This window comes from Apteryx rowi, unplaced genomic scaffold (genome assembly GCF_003343035.1).
Source record: "Apteryx rowi isolate R43461 unplaced genomic scaffold, aptRow1 scaffold_218, whole genome shotgun sequence".
Classification (NCBI taxonomy): domain Eukaryota; kingdom Metazoa; phylum Chordata; class Aves; order Apterygiformes; family Apterygidae; genus Apteryx; species Apteryx rowi.
In genome coordinates this window covers 164377-182908 of record NW_020448508.1, presented here as the reverse complement: position 1 = coordinate 182908, position 18532 = coordinate 164377, and positions in this window count along the sequence as shown.

Below are 18532 nucleotides of genomic sequence, written 5' to 3'. Positions count from 1 at the left end.
GAAGCTGCTGAAAGTGCACAGTAGAAAGTATCAAGGAGAGTGTGACTTGAGCTCATTTAAGGAGATTTCTGGCAAATAGCTACGTCTCTCTGCCAGTCAGAGTCATAACCTCTTTTTTCAGCCAGTCCTTTCTTACAAAGCTACTGAAGGAGGTCGGTGATTCCCTCTCATGTAACAGCCTCTTGATGACAACAGTGGTTCCTAAACACACTGGAGCACAGGTCCACTGCCAACCTACAAGGCTTTTGGTGATCACTGCAGCTCTTCATGGACTTGAGTTAAAAACACTTCTGCAGCCCTGATCCAGAGCCATACTATGGCCTTGTAGCTGATCAGTTAACAAAGGACCACAGCTGTGGGCAGAGGACTCACCTAGGCTATGCTAGACTTCCACTGCGCAAGAGAACTGAAAACTGCACCTTCCCTCTCCTTTAACAATATTGTCAGGGTATTGTCACAAAACGACCAGGTTATAATGTATTCTTGGACAGGGATTCTCTGTCATTCCTCTCAAACCTATTCTCCTTTTTCCCAAAGCATAAAACACCTTCCAACTCTCCCACTGATTCCTCAAAACTACTGTTTATTTGCTTATTTATTTTTGCCTTCTACTATGGAGTCTGAAACAGTGATGAATACAACTTTTCATTGCCTACCCTTACAGCAGAATCCTGTCTAGCTGCTAGCTTGGCTGGATTACAGAAGATGATCTATTCCACTCATTGAATGATTGCCTTAACTTTCACCCTTGCAGCCCTCCACATCCTTTCCTGTCCTGTCCTCCTGTATCTTTTAAGCTCACTTTCCTTCATTTTTCTTTCTTTTTCTTCATCCCATTCCTCCTGCTGTTTCCCTACTCACCGTAACTGTCATAACAGAAGCTGAAACAACAAGGCCCTTCACGTTTGTTAAATGACTTGTCTGCTGTAGTTTTCTGTATAATTCTCTTCCACTTTATCTGCTTTGTCATTCCAGATAACAAGCATTTTTCTTCAAGGAATACGTTTTTATTTGTTAAGAGAGCAGTTAGCCTATTTTGGGTACTGACACAACCTAAATCATCATCATCATCTTTTCTGGAAGAATTTCATACATATATCTGTACATATATATACATTTTCAAGCTGAACAGGCCCTGCCTTTATGAGAATGAAAATCTGGGGTGACTTCCAGAAACTGTACAAGAAGTAGATGAGATCCCACATTTGCCAGATCCCACATTGGCAAATGAAAAAGGACAGCCACAAATCCTCATCCTCCCATTAGAATGATGGAAAAGTTTGAAGACAAAGAAAGAACAACTGGATTGAGCTGCTTACTCATTCATGCTGAGGGCTGGGATGAATGAGTACTTTTTACTGTTAATTTAATGGTTTGGAGTTTTTGTTTTCTTTTAAATAAGTAACTGGAAAGAATAGTGAAAATGAAAAGAAAGAACAGACTGTATTAACCCAAGAAGAAAGATCTGGAAAAGAAAAATGCACCCTGACCACAAAAACCTTTTTGGTTTTTGGAGCCAGAAGGACCCAGTGGAATCTGTGATAAATCTCCCTTTGACACTGGTAGAACACTGTGAATATTCTATGCCATAAGAAAGGCAAAATATTTTAAAACAATCAGATGTTAAAAAAGCACATTAGCTGTGTCTGCTATTTTCTATTTCTTCGTCTGCATTTCTTGATGAAATCCATTTAGGTCCCAATTCTGCAAATGCACGCTTAACATTATGCTATGTAGAGCCATCGGAGTCTGAAACACTGTATTTCCAGATAAACTAAATTATTCATAGAAATAGCAAGATCAGGACTTGCAGCTATAAGCTCTTCAAGATAGAAACCTTGAACATTATACCAGCCCTTCAAAATCTGTATTGACTTAAGGAGTGGGGTCCAGATAGCACCCTTGTACAGTCTTACTTGTACAAGTCCTACTTCATCCTAAGGTGCATTTTATAAACAAAATAGCAAGGGTTAAAAACAGTCATTGTGATGTGTTCAGCAGCTCTTCTCCACATATCTTTAAGCATATCTTTATAGCTTGTGTACATGTATATACATATATATATATTTATATATATATACATATATAAAGCATATCTTTAAGATACATGGAGAGTTTATCTATTGCTTCCACTCTTCCGGCCAGATGCATGTGACAGCCCTCTTACTGCCTAAGCAATAGAGTTTGGAGATGGAATGACCGCTGCAGAGATATGACAGACAACTCTCACTTCTACAGTGAGAGTCCCAGAAAAAATGAAGAAGTAACAGAGCTCACTGATGGGTGGCACTTCACTCATCTTGAACATTCTGCCAGTACTAACCAGTTGCTGTATAGATTTGGGCAGGAAATTGATCAACACATTGGCAACCCTGCAGTCTATCATCCTATTGAAAGTGTTGTAGTACAAGTGAAAGATGCCCCAGGAATTCTTGGGTTAACTGTAATGGAGGAGCAGAAAAACTTAAAATGCCTCATTAAGAGTCAAAATTTCTGTAAAATCTGAGTTTCTTACACGTAAAATAATTCTAGTTATGTTTACAGATGAGAATTATAAGGGAATGACACTCTTATTTTCTTGTATTTGAATATTTTCTATTCCATCTTTTTTATTATTATTATTTTACTTACAGAATTTCTAGATTTACAATATATCTAATTGTGTGTTAAATGATATAAAAACTGCAGCTAGTTTCAGCTTCAGTCCCAAACATGGCAGTGATCCTGTTCAAACCTAGCCAAATACCAAGAATACACCTGAATTCCAGAGCAGATGTGTCTGAATTACCAACTGTTCCTTCATTTCCTTTTCTAATGAAGAGACCTCATTTGGGCTTATTTCAAATAAGAAAGAACACTTTGCCACGTTATAATCATAAAACAAGAGCCTTTCATCTTTACGTAGTCTGAACTTTCCAGGAAATGTAACAGACGTACAAAATCAGATCTTAATAATGGAGTTGTTTTTTCTTGACTATTTTTTCTCTCTTAATGATATAAGGTACTGTCTTGTCATTGAAGAAGACATATGCTGACTTTTAAAGTCTAATCAACATTTTTTATTATTATTACTTAGAGATCCTAAACCCTTGTAGAACAAGTTTGTTCTTCAGATGCTTCAGTAGGAAAAGAATTGGGGCTTGATTCTGCAAACCGATAGTAAATGTTACTATGGCAAAAGCACACCATAGTTCATGGCACATTTGAGCAACCCTGATCATCCAAAGTAAGGAAGCCACCATGGTGCAAAAGGATGGTAGCATATACCTGGTTGCCAGCTGGCATGCATTCAGACCTAGCCATGGTGCACATCCATGGACAAGGACAGTGAGAAGACACTGTGATAAGAAACAATTCTAAATTAGCTATTACAAGCAATTAATTTAGACTCAAGTCAACCTGGCATTGATCTTAAAGAAACTCTGCAGTAAATAAATATGGGGTCTTATTCAAGTCTCATAGCAGAATAAACTGGGATATATTTTTGAAGTCAAGAATTTGTATGAGTGAAATCCAGCATGAAGTAAAAAGAAATCAGTAATGTATTGTCTAACACCTAGCATAAAGTAGAAAAGAATCAGTAATGTAGTGTCTACAAAAGAAGAAATTGGAATAAAAAGATCTAAATTAGAGAAAGTGATAGGGAAAATAGAATGAGAACATTTTGCTTGGTTAAAGGAACAGCCTTAAAAAAGGATAACAAATAGCATTCTTGCTTCCTGAGCTAAGTCTACACTTTCAAGAAAGGAAAAAATAAAAGGAAACTGCATAAGGAGATACTGAGTTTACAGCACGTAACATCCAAGGGGGACAGCAATGATTCATCCTACTTTTACTTCAGTGGTATTACCAAAATATATGTTCAGAAGTTTCTAAAAATTCACCAAAAGTAAATATTTTTTGGTTTGATATTTGGGGTAAAATGGTTGAGAAATTTCTGAGAGTGGGCTCAGAAGATACATTATTTTACCCACACTGAATACATTAAAAGAATAAATACCTATACACACACACATTACTCATTAAAAAGCTGGCATCTTTACCGTTCATAGCAAAAGCATGGAATTTGATGGGTCTGTTGCAGGTTTACCTTCTGCTCTTCCTATAAAGACTCACCAAATACGACCTATGGAAATTTCAATTTGCATAGATGTACAAAAGCTACCTGCACTGAGCAGCCTGTCTCTACTGTGCACCCTTCAGCTTCTCACATTTCCCACATGGAAAGAAGCTTGAGCACATGTCATGCTTACAGAACAATTATTCACTTTTCATTTTAGACTGATATGGTGGCTTTCCGGGAGCAGAAGTTAGGAAGTGAAGAAAGTGGAGAGGTGGTGTCACAGGCCTGGCATGTCCCCACAAGAGCAGGGGAAAGCATTGGTTTGGGACTAATGACCTGGAGCTTGTGCACTGGGTAAAGGCTCAGACCGCAGTGCACAATGAAGATGAAAGCTAGTATTTGTAAGTAGTCAGTGTCAAAAACAACTACTTTTTGAAGAGATACTATTTTTTGCTTTTACCTTTGATTTTTTTTGCCATTGTTGTTCAAAAAATCCCTTTTCAAGCCTCTTCTGTGGACAAGTCCTCCTTAGCTACGTAATTCATACTTATTGCAGAATGAATCAAGCATGGACACAATAGTCTGGTCCAGATGATTTTGCTTTATAATACCTTCAAAACTCACAGGCTAAGTAGGATCAATAAATGTGTGGCTAGAAGGCTGGACCTCCCCTCCACAGACACAGTAGGATGTGACAGTGGGGTTTGGCATTCTTTACTTGAGTCACCACTAAACCAGTCTCCCAGGATATTTCTCAGGAAAATTTCTCAGTATACATCACAGGCCTTTCTTTTTTTTAAAACAAGTTTTAATTTTTCTTTACACAAATAGAAATGTTGCGTCCTATCCAAACCTTGTGTCCTATCCAAATTCTCAATTGTGGTTATATTTTATCTACCCAGTTTTTATGGATCCAAAAGCAGTCCTCCCAGAGGTCCTTAGTACTTATTGTTCCACTCTTTTAGAGGGATACAGTATATCTACCCTTCCCGTAGGTTTGTATGTGTGGATCACACCTCCACCTCCTCCATCATCCTCCCACAAGGTCAGTCACGCACAGCCCCTCAGAGGAAGACTCCGTGACCATTTTGTGATGATACTCGTGAGTTTACACAGAGGGAGGCACACTACTTACTCCAACAGCAGAACTATAGAGGATAAGCAGCTCTGTCATATTAAGAGTTTCTGAACTTCTTGAAGGTACAATTTATTCTTCTAGTTTGACATTTCAGATTTTTCCTGCAACACAGCTTGTCCTGTAGAGTACCAACAGAGTAGAAGAATCTGTATAAAATGTGTCTGTGGGTTTTTTTGTTTTGTTTTGTTTTGTTTTGTTTTTTTACAGATACCCTTTTCAACTTTGCTTGTTTCTGCAACAGTTCTATCACATCAACTGCCTGAATGACAACTACAGTGTGAGTAGCAGGAGGAGATCCCATTATCTCTGTATCCTGGGAATGCATTAGTAGAGGTCCCAGGGTGACTATCTGAATGCTTTACAATATCTACAAAATGAATGAGGTTTTGTTAATAACTATTATTTGTTCCTGTAATCAAACCAATAGTAAATATGACCAGTTCAGCTCTAAATAACAGGTCCTGCCTATTAATCTAGAGGTAATTAGAATATTCAATACACTTCTGAGAACATGCTGTCTTGATACTTGTGATATTTGCTCCTTCTTATTAGATATTAAAAGAAAAGAAACAAACAGATTTGGAAATGGCTGCTTTCCATGTGCTCGATTGATGTATTTAAAGTTGAGGGAATAAACTAACAGATCTCTGGTACTGCAAGTAATTCTTTATCTGCTTTTCCAGTACCATAACAATGATGTAGTTCATCAAAGTATGAGTAAATAAAGGAGCTCTTACAGCATCATCTGGTAGACTCTATGTCAGATATCATCCTTACTGATCAGAAACACTAGGCTAACAGAGTAAACTGGAAAAGGGTGTCATTTTAAAGGCATGTTTAAGCCTTCTAGACATCTCTAGAAACCACCAGGGCCTGATTCTCACACTCTTATATTAAAGTCTTATTCCTAGATGAAGTCTCAGGCAATTTTCATAAGTTTTCAACAAAAGAATATAAAAATTTCTATACAAGGTCAGACCAGAGGCACAAATTATGCCCTGTCTTGCATGGGGACTAGAAATGGATGTCTAAGCACAAGAGAATAGCAACAGCATAGTGATACTTCCCACAAACACTATTTCAGTTTGAACAATTTGCAACATAAGAGCCTTCTGAGCCAAAGACAGTATTCTTGTGCTTGAAAACCTTTAATGGATTTCTTTTTCATTTCTTTCTCTTTTTCATTATTGGCCATTCACTCATCTGCTCACCTCTTGAACTCCTGTAAATATTTTAGCACTAATAGAATCTTAGAAAGGTGAGTTCCTCAGGCCTGTGGAAATAACACAGACACCTGAATCATTTTTTTGAACTAGTCCCACACCATTTTAAGTCAACAGCCGCTACTTCTTGTACTGAGAGAGAAAGCAATTAATCAATCCTTAGTCACCTTCTCCAGGATTTTGTAGACCTCTGTTATATCCTCCTTCAGTCATCTTTTCTCTTAGACTGAAGAGTCCCAGCCAGTTAAGCTGTTTCTTATGCAGAGCTATCACATGTATTTGATCATCCTCGTTTCTTCTCTGAACTTTTTCCACTTCCTAAATCCTTTTTGAAATGGGGAGGGATGGCAGGAGTCAGACTGTTCTCAGCATTCCAGATGTAGGGCAGTTCAGCATTTATACAGTAGTATAATAATGTTTTGTTTTGCCTTGTGTGCCCTTCTTATAAGCCCTAACATTTGGTTAGGACTCATTGCACTACAGAGCACTGAGTTTACATTTCACAGAACCCCAACCTCCTTCTGGAGTGGTAATGGACATCTCAAAGCTGTTCTCACAGCTGATCTCACAGCTGATGCTATATGTATGAACATTAGGACTTTTCATACTCAAACCTCCCTTGAGAAGTCAGCAAGGCTGATAATGTTATTATAAACCATTCTTTCTATATCACTTTGTTTTTCCTCATTGCTTCTGGAGTATACACTTTTTTTTTTTTTTGCATTCATTCATATTATAAGGTATATTTCATCTTCAAAAATCTGCTTCTGTTATCCCTAGTGCATTCTGGGGATTGGCTTTGGTTTGCAGGGGTGGGAGAGGTGGCCAGCGCATTAATTTAGTAACCCATTCACAGGTTAGGGAGTGCAGGGGTATGAGATTTGAGCCTTATTCAGAGGGGGGAAGAAAAGAGTGTGGGAGTGTGTGTTAAGAGAAGATGGAACGTCTTCTGAGTGTTCATGCAGCTGCTAGCATCATTTATGGAGTACTTATGAATAAGATCCATTTTCCAAGGAAATAAATCTAATACAGAACACAAGAGAAAAGCGTTACCAACAARCACAGACTGTATGTAGAGTCTTAGCCTCTTTTTTTTAACCAAAAATTGGTAATTCCAAACAAATTCTACAGCATTTGGAAATATTTTCTCTGCAGTCAGCACTTTTAAAAAGAGTAATGCTTGTAGGAGATCATCCAAATGGTAAATAAACCAGAGTGTTTTCTTGACAGCATAGTTGTTTGAAAAATGCTGAGTTTAGGGAAAATAGTTTGAAAATTTGATAAACCTAATGCACCTCATATCATGGGGTGATGTGTATTTGATGTCTTGTTAAGACATGGGGCAGAATGTGGGCAGAAGGTACTTGAATGTGTTAAATCTATCACTTAACTCTACCAATCTCCACGCTGCCCACATCACTCAGGGCTTCTCCCAGTCTAGCACTTCAAACAGTTTCAAACAGACTTGTTATTTTCTGACAAGTGTCTCAGACTAAAATTGCTAGCATCCTCAAAAATGTCTGAAACAGCATTAACAACAACAACAAGGTAAGGTAAAATGGTAAGATTCATTCTTTGGTCAGCAATAAGTTAATATCACCTATACTGTACAGGACAAGAAAAACTTCTTAACAGTTCATTCTAAAACATTTCCAAACAACGTCACTGAAGGCATACATAAAGTACACAACTGTTTTCACGCTCATTCATGGCTCAAGCACTGCAGAGCCATGCGCTAAGGATATGATTGCATTTTTATTGGTCCTAGAATAATTATTATAGCTGATGATAGCTCTTTATTATAATTGCACCTGAGTAATTATCAAAGTCACAGACACACCGTGTTTGGCACTGTGTGAACACAGAATAGCTGTGTTACTGTCACGTGAAGGGAAGGAAAGGGTATGGAAAGGTCCTCCCTTATTTCATAATCAAGGTTTGCCTGCCAGAGCCCTCCTCAGAGAGGACTTTCACCAAGTCAGTTTCGCAAAGTTGAACAGAATAAACAATTTATTAAAGCGACAGATCCAACAGGTTCAAGATTGCCAGTGATAAATGCACTTACTGCAACAAATTCTACTTTTCTGAGCTCAAACTGATAATTAAGCGCTTTCAACAATGGTATTTTTCCCGGGGTAACGTCCGACATTGTCGGAGGCGCAAACCTTACCAAAAAGGCGTCCCTGTTTGGGGAGGAGAGAGGTCCAGGCCCGTCGGCCCGGCTGTATGTTGGCGTTCTCGTCCTCAAAACGGAGGATTGTTTATGTGCTGAATTTGTAATCTTGGTGAGGTGGGGCTGAGTCAAACACTGTGGGATGTTTGGTCCTTGTTGAGCTCAGCAGAGGGTGTCAGTGGCTGCTGGCCTTTTTTGTTTTTTGCCCTTAGCAACAACACCAGGCTGCAAGACTCCCGCCTTGCCCCAGGTATCGTTTTGGGTGGAGCAAAGTCGAGTGGTGGGACCTCCGCCTCGCCCTGGGCATTGCCYCACCCCTCACCGACATGGGCATCAGACTGCAAATCACCCTTTGTATCCACTGTTTACCCCTGGCAGGGATGATCACAGATAATCATAGACCATTATCCCACAAGCTGCCCCTGTTTTAAACAGCTTACAATTAAATTRAGTAAGATATGTGAAAATGACAGGAAGAAATAAAATGCGCAGGCTAAACAACATGATAAAAACAAATGTCAAACTATGGTAGGGTTTCTTGGGGAGAATGGGAGGCTATATAGCACAGGTATGGTATATGGAAAGAAAAGAAGCAAGACTGGAGATAGCAGAAAAGGTATGACCAGCAATGATTGAATGAAGTTGAGATGAAGAATATGATGTGGTTAGAAATAAATTCCTCAAAGAGCAGGGACACCCAAATGAGAACTGTAAAAAGTTTGCTGCAGTTGTGCCCAAACACGTATATTAGGACAATACAAAGTTGCCCCTTGTGAAAATGTCCTAGGCTGAACTCTGTTCTCCCACTTTTTACATCACAGGCTTTTGGGGCATGCCCAGACTGGCACAGGTACACTGCCCCCCACACAAAGAAGCCTACTCCCTTCTTGGGCTACCCCAAATATGAGATCCAGTGGTGCCTTCTAGCAAAAACAGAAAGGATGCGAAAATGTGAGCAAGGAACTGGGATCCTTGGTTAGCAGCCTCTCATAGTGTCCCTACCATCTGTATCTGCCATATCTTGCATTCATTAGGCTGCAGGCTGTCTGCACCCGCTCCCCTACCCACTTCCCTTCTCATAGGCTTGACGTGCCCAAACAAAGGAGAAAGCCCCATTAAAATGCAAGAGAACACCTGGAATTCCCTATCAGCTCCCTGATGCCTGGACAAGGATCTTGGTGCTCTTTCTCTTGGAGAGAGCCTGTCTGGGGTCAGCAAAACCCAGCAGCATGCAGCGATGTGGTAGACGCTTCCAAGAAAAGAACAGGAAGAAAGGCTTTTCAGGGTCAGGAAGGTGGGGAAGAATTTCAGGACTGAAAGGTCCTTCCCAAGGCACCAACTCCAAGATGCAAGATGCATATCGTCATTTAACACACATCATCAGGAGCATCCCAATCCTGTTAGCTGTTGTCTGTTTCTTGCCCTTGCTTGCAGTATCTGTGAGCAAAGAACAGGCACTCACAGATTATCTCTAGACAATGCCACAGAAGCCCAGAGTCTTCCAGAAGCCAGACCCACAACATTTCACTATACCCCACAGCATCAAAGCTAGGCTGGGGCAAGTGCTCTATGAGCATTTTTTTGCTATGCCTGTGCAGGATCAGAAGAAAGCCAATCAACCTGAGACGCACTGCTTCAGTAATGCCACCTTGCCAAGGCTATCCTTGAGAAAGTCAGCAAGAAGGGCCATCTGGGACTGGCCCAAATTCCGTCATGCAGTGATGTTTATGGCATGGACAGAGACATTTTTAGTGCACGCCAAATGCCAAGTTTGCCTCTGCATCTTGGCCAGCTTCCTGAAGGACAATTCCCAGACCAAGCTTCTGCCCTTGAGAAGCCAAGCCTGCAACAAGAGTGCTGGCCTAGACTTCTAATCCTTCCAGGGCAGTGGACTTTGCAATGACTGAGAGAGACACAGGCTCCATGATGTAGGATTTTGGACTGTATATATCACAAGGATAGTTCAGTAGCCTGAAAGCTGCACTGCTGTTCAGTTTTTATCTGCTTTGTGGCTTCCTTTCTAGGCTAAGTGGCTGTTACTTTTGCCCGCTCAGGTATAGCTCACCCAGCCAGGCCAGCATCTGGTGACAGAGGGACAAGAAGTGGGCATGCTGGGACAGTGGGTGGGCCTTTAGCAAGTAAATGTTATCCACTCTCATTCCTTCAGCAAATTTGAATTCCTGGCAACATTAGCCATGGTGTTCAGCTGGCAATGTTGGAGCAGGAACCTTGGTGATATTCTATATGGAATACAGTGAGCTTAGGTTAGGGAAAAAAGGGGGAAGGGGCTTTACAGGTGATGTAGAAGTACTGTTCCCTCTGTCAGGTTCTCATGAGGTGTGGCTGCAATCCATATCTGCTTCAGCCAGGTGCAGGCACCTTTTCAGTGAAAGTTTCCTGTGTGGCTCATGTATGTGTTCTCTTCTGGGTGTGGAGAAGTGCTGTAAAAAACATAACCCCAAGATGAATCCAATTTAACTCTCTATTTCCATGTCTCCCAGGAGACCTCCTCTTTAGGATGCTCAAATTTATTTGGACCATGTCTTTACTCCATTAGAAACCACATATTCCCTGCATGTACATGATGAGCTGTGTACAGAATGGGTAAAAATATGACTCCCTGGAAATCAAGAGTTGTTCTAACAAGCGATCCAGGATTTCATCCTATATCTCTGTAGTGTTATGTCAAGCAGAAAACAAACTCCAAAAAAAATCAGGTTTTAAAAAAGAATAGGGAGAGGTAGTAATAGTTTACTGGGAGGATAGTATAGTGTTCTCCATTGTCAAAGGGAAGCTTCTTGACCATGTTTGCATTAGTCTAGCTAGGTCTTGAAGTTTCTTGATGGAGAGCGATGAACTTAAGTTTTGAGAACAGTCCCTCAGTGAGAATGAAATAACCCTTGAACTCATTTAGCATGGTAGAAACTTCTAAAATCATATCTTATGTTAGAATTTGTCAAGCTGCATGTACATCATGGAGCAGAAGCACTTGGTAGGAAACAACCCATGGTTTATGGAGAGCTAGTTCACCACATATTGCTGCCTCTGCTTTATAACTGCTAGAGTTGGTTTTGAGAAATTTGAGAATTAATGGGATGTTTTAATTAATGCAAGAAAGAGAAATGTGAAAGAATCCTTGGAAATGCTACAATGGAGAATTCTAAAAGTCTAATTCTTGAGCAGCTATGGTGCTCCATAAAAGAGGCCTGAGAATACTTGTAGGAAAAAGATTTTCAAAGTCTAATACCTCTAAATGGCTTATTTAATTACATTAATGTCAAGGAGTCTTTTATATGTCTTGATTATCACAAAGCCAAAATTTGAGAAAATAAAACCATAGATTGTGCTACAATGTATATATTCTTTTTTTTTACTTAATTCATAAATTAAAAAAAAAATCTTTGCTCTTTTTCAGCTCATAAAATAAAACAAACAGTGCCTGTATTTTCTCCAGACAAAAAGCATCACTCTGAATGGCAAAAATTACTTTTGTTTAATAATACATAAAGTTTAAAATTACATTATTTTACCATGGTCATAAATAGTATATGAATGGTATAATAATAATAAAAATCCCTGTCTTCAGGGGGTTTTTTAGTTTTAAAAAATTCCTTATTTCAGTCAAGATGCAGAAAATGTTTTCTTTTGGGATCTTAGAATTTTTTAAAAGATGTTTAATCTATTTTTAAATGGCACTTTATTTACCATCACATGTTCAGCAAACATTTATTGTTTTTGCAAAAGCTACAATTCTTTGCATATTTTCTTGAATTATATCAACCATAAACACATGTTATGTGGGCATGAAGTCATTTGTTTCATTTTTAAACACAGGTAACAAAATATCTGCCTTGCAATACCTCTTTGTGTGCAAAGTATTCATGTTATTTCTTCCACTGGAGTTTGCTCATTAATCACGGTGACAGATGATACTTTTCTCACTGACATGAGAAACACAGTTGTTAAAAAACTTGGTATAGAACTTAATATTGTCATTTATGATATGTGCAAAATAGAGAGAATCTTCATGGAAAAAGTAATACAAACAAATACACTGATGCTAATGGTAGATGKTTTTTCTCTCACAAAAAGTGGAGACCTCTTTGAAAGGCACTAAGATGTTAAATGTAAAGACCACAGACCATGTTTTTAAATGTATAACATGTCTATATTCAACTTAAGAGATGTTTCCCCTTCTATAGTCTCAGAATCATTGTAATGATACTAGATATCCTAAAGGGCATGAAGAAGCACAAGTTCTATTCTAAAAATGAAAATACATGTACACATAAAAAATGTAATAACTAATTTAACCAAATATGCCATGTTTTATAAAAAAATAACTGCAACCAAGGTATCAAATGAAATCAGAAAAAAGGGGTGAGGCTGTAAGTTGTGATCTAATAAAGACATACCATCCTTGTGGAACAGTAGCAAACATCTCTGAAGGCAGAGAAACTTCAGAGTTCCCCAACTGGACAACAATAAAAAACTATAAAAGATAAACTCTCAGAATAAGATTTCTCTTTGACAGGATCTTCCATATTACTTTCATTGTATAACAGGGTTACAAGGGAAGAATAAGAAAACATTTGGAGGCAGTGACCATCTCCCGGTATCTGAGGTGGACAAAAACCAATAAAAGTTTGTAAAATAAAAAGCTCAATGAGTTTAAAAGAGCAAAAATTTAAACTATCACAAGAAGCCCCACGGTCAAATTGCAAAAAGCCTTGGCTTCTGGTGGAAGGGGGAGAAAGCAAAATACAAGTAGTCTCTTTGCCATTCCTTTCAAGTTCTTGTCATAGATCTACATGGCCACTTTGGAAAGAATTCAGTATTCCCAAACTCTTCCTATATTAGTGTGACTCTGCATTTTGGGTCTGAATGGGTTTCCTTGGACACTCATAATTAAATTAAAAATGTTATCAGCTCTCTGACTTGTACTGTCTTAATTTTGTGTACATCTTGCAGTGTTCTGCTAGGAGGGTCATTTGGGACGCTTGGCAAACTTAGTATCTCTTTCCTTTTGTACTTTTTGTCTTTGAAGGTGTCACCAGAAAGTTCTTCTTGTTTGAGAATACAATTTCAGTATGTTATGATCAAAGGAGGAGAAAAAGTGCACAGTTAAAGGAGCTTAGAATCTCACAATATGTAGAAAGACACAAAGAAATTATGAAAATGGAAGTTTTAGTAATTTGGCAAGTGAATTGTTTTATCATTACCAATTTCCTTTACTTAAGGCAGTGGGAAGTTATTTGCCCTTTGTGGATATGACCTTTTTTTTTTTGGCAAAGAAGATTCATACATGTAGAGATAGTTTTGACAAGAGGTTCAGGAGAGACACCAGATTCAGGTATGTAAGATATGCATTACTGAAGTTGCTAAAAGACCTAGAACAGAATTTTGTCCACTGCTGTTTACATTAATGGGAGGTATGTACCATAGTCCAGTGATGGACCTTGGCATTTGCAGAGAACTCCAGCTAGAAAACCAAATGCTTATTCCATAGATATACTGCAGTTATTACTGCTGGTTAGATGTAGACAACAGCAGACCACACAGGCAGAAGCTCCTTCTGTTTTGCTTATTTTAAAAGCATAAATGATCTATGAAATGCTTGAAAAAGTCATCTTAACACTTTGTAGCTTCAACTCCTGTATTAAACTCCCAAAAAGCACCAACTCTTTTAAAAGGAACTTTCTCAAGTTGCTCAAACTTGAAAAAATAGGGAGGAGAATGAAATATAAAGTTTATGAAAGTATCTGAAGTTTATTTCTGGCTTAATCTTTGTTTTTTTGTGAAAGTTCAAGGTATTTTGTTATTATCCTAACCTATTTTTTTTCTGCCATACAAATTCTGACTGCATCCATCTCTATTTCATATTGGTTTAAAATTCCTAAAATCAAAGAAATTTTCTTTTTTAATCACATGCTACAGTGCATGAAGTTAACATATTAATTTTTCATAGGCCACAGAATATGAACAATCATGTGGCTTGGTGTGAAGAGATTGGAGGGTAGGTACAAGCAATTTACTTTTGAAGGAGAAGGATTTAATTCCCTTGAGATGATATACCAGGTATTTTGCAAGTGGAGGCATACTATCACTTAAATCCTCAAATACTTTTGTCTATTGTCTTCAAAAGTAGAACACGCATTAGCTATGACCCACAGTGACATATCACTGTCCTTAATCTTTATAAATGGCTTTTGCACTTTGCACTGTCAAAAACTTTCTTTTTGCTGATCAATACAAAGTGTATTTGAAAAGAGCATTATCTGCCTTTGAAAAGGCCTTCTGGACAATCAATGGTTTCCAGAAGTGGATGCTGATCAAGCAAGCATAGCCAACACTGTAGAAAGCTGGTAAATATTGATCTCAATTCAAAAAAGGAAATTGCCTTGTAGTTGTAGTGTCTGACTTAATGTAGTCTATAACTTTACTAAATGTGTGATTGGCTGATCTAGTAAACACTACAGTGCATCATCACACATTAGTGAGCTTGTAAGAACAACATTCCTTAAAAGTTTTATTTGGTCACAGCATGAAATTTAAAGTGGAGTTAATCCAAACGTTACATTTTTATTTCTGCTGTAAAAAGCACAAGTAATACTCATGGTCCACATTTCACAGTGGATTGGAGCAAGCAAAACCAAAACACTACCTAGTATTTGTTATGAATTTGTGCTCTCTAATTAAAAACAACTCCAAAATAATCGTTTTAATCATTTTTATATAGTGGGCTACCTCCTGAACTCAGTTGGTTTGACAGACTTACAGACTCCATTCATTGCTTTGTTTCCCAGGCTTTTATTGGTAGAACCTGGTATTTCTGATAGCAAAAACAGCATTTTACAGCAGACCTCGATCCAACCAGTACAGCTCCACTAGTAATGATAGAGGGAAATATAGAAAGGAACCTCAGCAGATAATCCAAACTTCCATATATTGCATTACAATAAAACTTGAATTATTCTGGATTTATGCTGTTGTTTATGACAGAAATCTTGTTTAGTACTTCCAAATTATCAGAGTCACATAATTAGCTGTCAGAAAACTGCCCTGACCATCATTCTGTAAAAGATATTTTAGCTTACAGCACCATATAAATCATAGGTGGTCTATGGTCATATCCTGTGTTAATGAAGTCAGTAAGACTTAATCGATATTGAGCAGTCTAGCTGATCATTCCTTCAGATTGTTGTAGGAAAAGTTGTTCCTCACATATATAGGGCAAAAATACACTAAATTCAGGTCTAAGATTCAGATATAACTGTGCTGAATAGAACTGGCCACAAATACTTGATCAGCCTCCCTCATTTATCTAGTTAATTTACTCACTTCGGAATACGAACAAATCCCAGAAACTCAAGTAGTCACAGGACAGAACACAAAGATATTTGAGCCTCCATAGCGCTAGACAATAAGTAACAGAAAAACTATATACAATGATTCCACAAGCTCTTTCTACCAAAAAGCTATTCTTCATCATGGTTCCTTCTTGGAAGAAGGGGATTGAATTGATGGAGACTATGAGCAGTGTGGATACACTTACTCAGAATTTTACTCAGCATAGTAGGGATGCTAAAAGCTATGGCCATTCCTTTAGCCCTATCAGAGGCTAGGTGAACTTAATGGCCCTCAACTCTATGCAAAACACCTTTAATCAAAAAGGCCAAAATGAACTTTTTGACAATGGAACACATGCTTTTTCCTTAATAGCAAAAATAAATATGAAATTTAAAGACTGCCTCCTGTATCACAGATGAGAAGGTTACAATAAAGTGTTTTACTATTTTCATACAGACTTGTAGTAACTACAGAACAACTTCATTTGGACTCCCAATCTAATAAAGATATATCTCATATCTCATTACATGCATAAAACTAACTTTAAAAATTTTTTAGAAAGCAAGGAGAATTCAAGTCCAAATTCATTATATCAAGAATGAATTTGAGACTAGAGTTTGAGACCTATCTGAGCTGAAAAATAGAAATAAATAAATAAAAAGGAAAAATCCATATACTTGAAACCAAGTTCTGAAATAACTTAGAGACAAATTTTCCAGACCGAGCCTCTAATTTTGCATGCAAATACAGTAATTAGGCATGAAACTGCTCATGTATCATAAAATTCTTATGGCGTGGTATTCAGGCTATATCAGGAGGTGAACCATGGAGCTGCTGTGTGGTTTTAAAGCCACTATATACTTTGGAGGGTGGGAACAGTAGCTTGGGCTGTCCAGATTATGGCTGAACAATGGATCTGAAATAGGGTTGTTTCTAAAATGTATGTGGAAAATAAAATATGACAGAACCATATTTCTCACTTTCAGTTTGTGGGCAGCGGAAAAAGAGTGCTTCGTTTGGGTTGACAGGCCATATGTGATAAATGGTGCATAGTTCTGAAGGACTGTATTTTGTCAGCAAGAGGTGAAGGCTTTGTCTTATTTTGGAAATGGAGTGGAATAACTTTGTTTTTGCAGAATGGTGGTCTGATGCCAAGGACTATGGGAAGAGTTGTTTGTGAAACTTCACATACATGTCATCATCATAACAGTGACAAACATTTTTTTAGCATTAATATTATTTTGCAATAATACTCAGAAACCTCACTGGAATATAGACCACACTGTGGCCTGTTCCCATACTAACAAATACATAATGAAACAGGGTTCCCTACCTAATGGGGGAGGCTCTTTTATTTCTGTTGCTGACTCAGTATTAAAAATATATTACCAAAGAGAAGTCCATATAACTGCATTTACTAACTTTATGTTAACATACACAGCTTAATCTATGCTTTGGCACTGGTACTCATGGCTCACRCAATACATGAGAAGGAGGCCTTATTGAAGGGCTCTTAAATTATTTTATAATACTACTCAGTTCCTGGGCACTAGAGCTTTTATGATGTTTAAAATAGGCTACAAAGACAGAAGCAAGCTGCAAGTACAAACCTCAGCCAGGGCAGTAGTACTTACTTCCATACTGCTATCAGTACCCAGCAAAAGCAATGCTAAGGGAATTACATGGCTGCTAATCATCAATTCTGTGACTACACAAATGTTTAAAATAATAACCATAATTGAAAACAGTATAATTCCTATTACACGTCAACTAACATTTCTCCCCAAGAGACCCCATCTTTCTAATTAGCAGCAGTATTCAGAGAACTCGTAGTGACTTTAGCATAGTCAGAATGGCTTGAGCTATGCRGGTCGGGGAATGTGTCCATTGCTTTGCAGGCACTGGACCAGGATGTTAACTCCTTGTTCTACAGAATGTGAAAGGAAGTCATAGCACAGCACACTGCTATATAAGAAGAGGAAAGGAAGAGCATATCAAATCCATGCATAGTGGTGGGTTATGCCATCAGTCACCAGCAGCATAACTGGAATAATAAGTAGCATTACAGTATAATGAAAAACTCCCAGACAAACATGGTTGTGTACAATGAAAGGTCGTTTTTGTTTTACACAATCTAATATGCACATTTTAAGGATAATATCCTGTCTGTGGGCTCCTAATAAAGAGTTCTGCTCCTTTGGTCTCAACAAGGTGAAAAGTGAAGTTCAGCATAGTAACTTTTTGTATAACCTGAGCAATGAGAGCTTGATCCCCTGACATAGACCACAAAATCCTCTAGGCTTTTGCAGTCTGATGGGAATGATCAAATCTGCATTCACCTTGTTTTCTACATTTCCATCACTGTGCAGAATTAAGCCATGCAGACCACAAGGGACGTGTTTAGCTGCCATCCTGCAGTACTTGAAGCATTTTAACTTCAAGCCTCTGGGAGAAAGCCATATACCTATTACTATGGCTTTGGAGTTTAAATTGTTAGCTGATGCCTGCTCTTTATCAAATCTGAAAAGCAGTTTGGGCCTGAAAAATTGACCTAAGCCTGCAAGCAGAGAGTTGTGGGGTGTTTT